We start from the raw sequence: 6,947 nt of genomic DNA, 5'->3' as shown, positions 1-6,947 counted from the left end.
AAGAAAGATCTTAGGACAATAGTGAACATTTCTCTTAGCACCACCCATATCCAGCCACAATGGTTAGCTATTACTTTCATTATTTTTAAATTTATTCTTCATTTCAACCCTATGAGATAGGTACCCATATTATCCTTGTTTGACAGTTAAGACAGTCATGGCCCAGAGAAGTTAAGAAAAGTGTCCAAGATTATGTAGCTAGCAAGGGCAGAACCACGATATGAATTCAGGCAGTCTGGCTTTAGAGCCCATTCTCTCATTCCTGGTAACAATCTAGATAATTCTATCTAAAAGACAGGGAAACAATTGATCCCAGGAATCTGAAGAGAAAAGCCATCTGAGCTTCCACGGGAGCTGTCCGTGGTCCTGAAACCTACAAGGAAACTAACAGGTATGGGAGGAATCTTTTTCATCTTCTGTTCACTATCCTGACCTCTTTTCACTATCCTGGTCACTTTCTCTTGCCCTCTGACTCATCCCACACCCTCAATGTTCAGGCAACTCTTGATTACACCCACTTGGTTTAACTTGACATTCATTCCTTTGCTTATAAGCTGCCCCAGTTGAACTTTGGACAAATAGTATTCTCAAGCCACAACAGTTTTTGATTTTTTTCTCTTGACCAAATCTGTGTTTATCCTTGGGCTTTAGGGAGGAAAACATAGTTCCTGCCCTCAAGGAGCTGTAGGCAATCTAGGGATATAATATATACAAGATATACATTAGGTAAGGGCTAAACATGCTAAAGTGGCAGACATGACCCTACAGGATCTCCTTTAACAAAACCTTTTGTCTCTATGATTACTTTCCACCTAGAGTCTCTGAACACAGGATGCATCTCTTACCACTGGACCTTTTCACATACTGCTCTTTGACTGGCATAATTTCCCACATGTTTGCTGAGCTCAAGTCCTATTTCTTCCAGGAAGCTTCCTGTCATCCCTATCACTATCACCACCTCCCCCAGACTAAGTTTATCTTAAACTTTTGAGGCTTTTGATGGCAAAACTAACAATAATGGGAACATTAAAAAGCAATAAAGTATAGCGATATTCCATGTTAACACTCCAGTCCTTTAGATTCACTCTGGCGAAGAGAAGGAGCCCTAGGCTTAGAATGAAGAGAACTAAGATCTTTCCTGGGATTTCTCAAATAGGGGAGGAAGTTCAGGGTAAGTGATTTAAGAATTCACTCTTTCCACAAACATGCCTAGAGTATCTACCATGAGCCAAGAACTGGAGCAGATCCAGTGTAGGGATGGAGTGGATGCAGAGGGGAATCAGACCTGAATGGTAGGAGAGGATGGATGGCATCCATGGTAGGCAGGTAGGGAGGCCTGGACAGCTCAGAGGAAGGAGAGCCCTTCCAAAGCTGAGGGCACTAGGGAGTCTTCCTATGAGAAGGAGAATTTGAGTGGGTCAATGAAGAATATAAGATGGTATTGGATGCAGAGATCATTTTAGAGAGAGTAAAAGTCCTAGTTCTAGTGCTTGAGAGTCCGTGATTCTAGGCCCTGGGTTTTGTAATTCTGGATTCCATGGCTCTGGATTCTGTGACTTTAGATTCTAAATTTCTGGTTTAGAATTCTGTGACTCTGGGATGTCTATCTCTAGGTTCTCTGGTTCTAGATTTTATCTGTATCTGTAGCTCTGGGATCTAGGATTCTACAATCTTGATTCTGGGTCATATAATTCTGGATTCTGGGTTCTGGGCTTTATGGTTCTGAGTATTGTCATGATTATTCTTCTTTAAACCCAAAAGCATGTGTTGGAGAAGAGGAGGTCCTGACATCCTTCCAGCTCCTCGGAAGAATGTTGTCTCCCTCTCCCCGCCAAAAGACAACTGATGAAACAAAGCCCCTCCTTCCCACTTTGTCTACAGTCTTCCTCCCAGTTTCTCTGGCCTAATGAGGTGCCCCATGTAGATTAAGGGACAAGCTGAGAAAGGTGTGGATAGAAGGGCCAGTCTACCCTTTCAGCAGGGCTAAAAATAAGTGTTTCTAGGCTCTGCCCTTTCCTAAGTGATGGATGGCCTGGACAGGGCTCTGCTCTCGGTAAAGAGGTCCTGAGTCCTGAAATAACCTGAGGACTTACTCCTTAGTGAAGAAGGAGAATGAGGTAGTGTGATTTAAGGGACCCTTTAAGGCACTGCACACTGTCAGGGAGTTGTCCTTTTGGATTAAGCATTGCCCTACCCTGGTGTCATCCTTCAGGCTGCTTTCCCCGCTTCTGCTAATGAAGGCCACTGATACTCCTGCCTACCCACTTTGTTCCATCTGAGACAAACCTAACAGGGACAGGAAGGAGTGAATTTAGTGAAACTCCTCCCCCTAACACACACACACACACACACACACACACACACACACACATGTGACACGGCCATCTTTCTCTGGGTCCCCAAAATTCCGGGTTCTCATGAGGGTGGCTTGACCTGAAGTGTGACTGGGGTTGTCCCCAAAGGTGTGAGTGGTGATCTTGAGATGGCATAGCTCTTCCAGAACATGTGGGTGACTGTCTCAGCAGTCTGCCATCCCCCCTGCCAAGCTGGCGGTAGTCTTACCCTATCTCTGGGCTGGTACCCCCACCTCAGGGAGCTTTCTGCCAAAGGGGTTCGGGACAGAGAGCTCACTCTTCTTTATTTGGTTTTTAGATTGTGGAACCAAAAAAAATTACATTTAAACTGTTTGCAGGGAGGTAATTTTTCCTAATCACTCACCCTGCTGCACACATCTCCACAACTTGATTACTTCTAATTAGATTAATTAGATGGAGAATAATTTCTTTTCTCTGGGAATATGAATGGAACAGCCCCAATGTCCCAGAGCCCAGAGTGGAGCCTGCTCAGATAAGATGTCTGTCCTCTGAGTGGTGGAGGGACTTGCCCAAGGTCACACCATAAGCCAGTTGAACCCCAATCTGTCTGATTCTGGAACCTTAACTCTTAACCATCACACTATTGGTCTTACCTGGACCATCTGCCCTTTCTTCCTTCCTGGGTGTGGGATCAGCGGACTGTACCCTCCCCAGCATCACGGGACCCAGGGAAGGCTCAGGAGCTGGGGTCAGGCTGTGGCTCACTGCACTGGCCTCCTGGATAAGCCCTTCCTCACATCCCTCTCTGAGGGTGGGTCTTGTCTATGCCCTAAATCACTGAGTCCCTTTCACCATAAACGAGGATGGGGAATGATCCTGGGAAACCAGAGAAGGCAAAATGCCAGGGCAATTGCAAGAGTGCTGTGCAGTTGCTGGCTAAGGAACTGAGAGACGCTGGGAGTCACCTGGCCCTTGCCACGACTCACCCTAGGCACCCGTGATCTGCATCTAGGCATGTTGGTCACCAGCTGAGCTATGTAAACTGCTGCCTGCAGAGCTCGGCTGGCTGGCCCCCTACTGTGCTATAGATGAGGCCACTTGGTCCCACTCGCAGGCTCAATGTCCAAGTCCTGGAGAGGCCCTGACCTGTAGCAGGAGAGGATGGGGGTCAGGTGCATCCCTGGGGCTCAGCACCAAGTCCTGTACTCCATGCCAGGCACCGTACACACACTCACTGATGCCCCCCACCCCCATAGGCTCTGTGTCCTGCAAATACTTAATGAATCCCACTCTGTGTGGCCCTGCTGAGACAAGCACCCACATGCTCTCAAAGAGTCTTGCTATCCTGAGATCACCATCCTCACCCTCAAGGACCAACAGCTTCCTGCCTCTTGAACACAGTCATGCTCATGTGTATCCACACTCTGACACTAGTACACACATCTTTGTCAGTGACCTGCACATGTGTACCTTGACACTGTCACATACCCACAATTTAAGACAGCCACACACACATGTAATAAAGCCCACATACACACACAGGAGACAGGCATGTGTGTGTGTGCACATGTGCGCGCGTGCACACACACACATCTCACACAGATGCACTGACACTCAGGAGCCTTGCATGCTAATCCTAACACCACCCAGATGTGTAAGCTCCTGCCACCTTCACTTTCCTCATCTGAATATGAGTTAGACTCAGTTTCTTGGGGACCCTTCTGGCTATGGCATCCTGGGTTTTTTTTTTTCTTTAATTTCTCTCTTTCTCTGACCCAGGGGCAGCACAGAGTGGCGTCACAAGCTGTCAGTAATGATTAGCCTTCATCAACAAACAGGTGACTCACCCTAGTAGCCCCAGGACAGAGCTTGATATGGAGTCTGGGCCTATGAACACAGGGATTTACTGCCCCTGCATGCACACACACAGATGCACAGGCACACTCTGCTCTCACGCTGGGACACATCTGTAGGAAAAGTCATTACCAGCTCGAAGTGATGGGATTTATGATCCAGAGCCAGTCCTGGGGCCAGGCCTGGCCCTCCCACCACCTGGGATCAGTGACCACCGTCTGTTCCTTTACTATTTCTCTGAAACATTTGATGGTGAGGGGGACCAGACCCAGAAGGCAAGAGAAAAATATCTGGAACCAGAAGCCTAAAGACAGATTAATCATGTCCTGTGGCTACAGACAGGTCCTGGAGACAGTTTGGAGAAAGGGTACAGCCAGGGGGCCTGGAGTCCCTGCTGGCTCACAGACTGGAGAGCCCACAGAGGGGTGACAGTGAGAAGCAGGGTGGTCCTTGGGTGCCCTGAGAGTGAGCACCCCCTTAAAAGTTTGTACTGTCCCCAGGTGCCTCCCTGGCCTGGCCCTGGTCCTACCAAGGGACCCTGCCTTGCTAATTGTGTTCCCCCCCTTCTCTCGCAGCAGTGGCCACCTGAGCTCCGCCTGAATGACCAGACAGCTACAGGTTCCAGGGCCAATCCTGTCCCAGCTGAGAGGGTTTAAGGAGTTTCGAGCATTTTTCCAAAAGGACACCAAAAATGGTCAATAGGTGATGCTCAACAGAAGATGCTCAACATCAGTTACCATTGGTGAAGGAAAAGAAAATTGAAACCATGTGAGATAGCACCTCACACTTGTCAGAATGGTTAGTAGCAAAAAGATAAGAAATAACAAATGTGTTGGGGAGGACGTGGAGGAAAGGGAGCCCTCGACACTGTTGGTGGGAATGCAAATGAGCCCAACCACTATGGAAAACAATATGGAGTTTTCTCAAAAAAAAAAAAAAAAAAAAGTAAAAATAGATCTACAATACATATGATCCAGTAATTCCACTTCTGGGAATGTACCCAAAGGGAAAGAAAACAGGAATTCGACGAGATATATGCGCCCCATGCTTATTGCAGCATTATTCACAATAGCCGAGATATGGAAGCTGCCCAAATGCCCATCGGTGGATGAATGGCTAAAAAAGATGTGGTACATAAGCACAATGGAATATTAATCAACCATGAGAAAGGAGACCGTTCGGCCACTTGCGACCAAATGGATGGACCTTGCACACATTATGCCAAGTGAGATAAGCCAGACAGGGAAAGACAAGTTGTGAATGATATCACTTATATTTGAAACCAAAAAAAAAAAAAAAAAAAAAGAAAGAAAAAAATCAAACATATGAAAACAAGAACAAGAACAGCGAGTGAAATGGTGGTTCCTCAGGGTTGGGGGTGGGGGTGCAGTGTTGATGGTGTTTACGGTTACAAAATTGTAATGAGTTACTGAAATACGTAGGTGTTTGAGCACAGCAATACTGTACTGTAAGTATGACATGTGATAAAATATCATTACGATGGCAACCATATTATAATGTATAAATGTATCAAAGTAACAAGAAGTACACCTTAAATTTATGTAATATCACATGTCAAATTTATCCAATTAAAAAAATGCAAACTAAAAAAACCCCCACCTTATTCATGTAGAGTCTTTCCTGTCACCTGGAGTATGATATGAGAGTTCTATATGTATTAGCTGACCAAATGAAGGAGTGAATTAATGGATAACAAATGAATAAAACCCAATTATTTAATAATTAAAAAAGAGAGTTCCAGGGGTAGTTAATGGGATTGGGGGTGAAGCTTGCAGTCTGGCCTGGGTTTGAGTCCCAGGCACTGACTCACTGTGGGACCTGAGCCACCTCTCCTGTCTCTGGGCCCCAGGTCCTCATCCTCCCAACAGGGCAAGGAGCCTGCCCGGACCCCACGTGGGCTGACCAGGCCCAGGGGCATCTGCAGGTGCTCGGTGGGTGTTTATTCTCATCCCCTCTGGGGCTCCCGCAGTGCCTGGCTCCAAGCCAGCACCCCATAAATATTGATTAACCCGGAGAGAGAATGAGATGAGCTCATGCGTGGGTCTGGGCCTCGCAGTGCAAAATCTAAAACTGTGTTGGGCAGTGAAACAACCAGAGGGCCAGCTGGGTGGAGCCAGGAGGGTTTGGCTGGAAGACTTCCTGGAGGAGGCAGGCCAGTGGGCTGTGGGGGATTTGGATAGAGGAGGGGAAGGCATGCGAGGAGGGGAGACTGCTGGTGCAAAAGCAGGGAGGTGGGAGGTGAGGGGTCAAGGTGAGACCTGTCTGTCTTGTGTTGTGAGCCTGGCCCTGGGGAGTGTTTGTGTGTGTGTGTGTGTGTGTGTGTGTGTGTGTGTGTGGTGGGGGGAGTCTCAGCACAGTGCTGGGCTCCCAGGGTTGCTGGTCAACGGGAGCTCCTCCCCTCTGTCAGCCCACCCAGGTCACCTGCTCTCCTCTGTCCCCAGGGCTGGCCTCCCCACCTGTCACATGTGTCCCAGTGGGGGGAGGGCTTCAGTGCAGGGACCCAGGGGACACGGACACCTCAGTCCTCTTGGAGAAGACCACCAGGCTCTACTTGCCGTGAAACAGACCCTAGAAGTGCCGAGCTGGGAGGTCCACAGCCCACCCCCCCACCCTGTAGGAACCCAGCACACGAGAGGTTAAGGGAGTGGCCCACAGTCACCCAGTCCCCAGTGTGGGTCCCCCAGTGCTCTGCTCTCTGGTCAGCCTGGGGGTGGGTCCTCTGTCTACAAACAGAGGAGGTGGAGAGGCTCAAGGAAT

General features: G+C 48.2%; 1 long non-coding RNA gene across 1 annotated transcript; it reads left to right on the top strand.

Annotated features, from left to right (window-relative positions):
- Nucleotides 1–295: 295 nt before the first annotated feature.
- On the top strand, nt 296–5,872 carry LOC118353962 (uncharacterized). Its single transcript, XR_004813705.2, has 3 exons — nt 296–391; nt 4,095–4,153; nt 4,745–5,872. It is a non-coding gene; the product is annotated as an uncharacterized LOC118353962 (long non-coding RNA).
- The last annotated feature ends 1,075 nt before the right edge of the window (nt 5,873–6,947 follow it).

Source organism: Canis lupus, chromosome 2, assembly GCF_003254725.2.
Source record: "Canis lupus dingo isolate Sandy chromosome 2, ASM325472v2, whole genome shotgun sequence".
Classification (NCBI taxonomy): Eukaryota; Metazoa; Chordata; class Mammalia; order Carnivora; family Canidae; genus Canis; species Canis lupus.
Note: the sequence above shows the minus strand (reverse complement) of the source record. Positions and strands in the feature narration are given on the sequence as shown.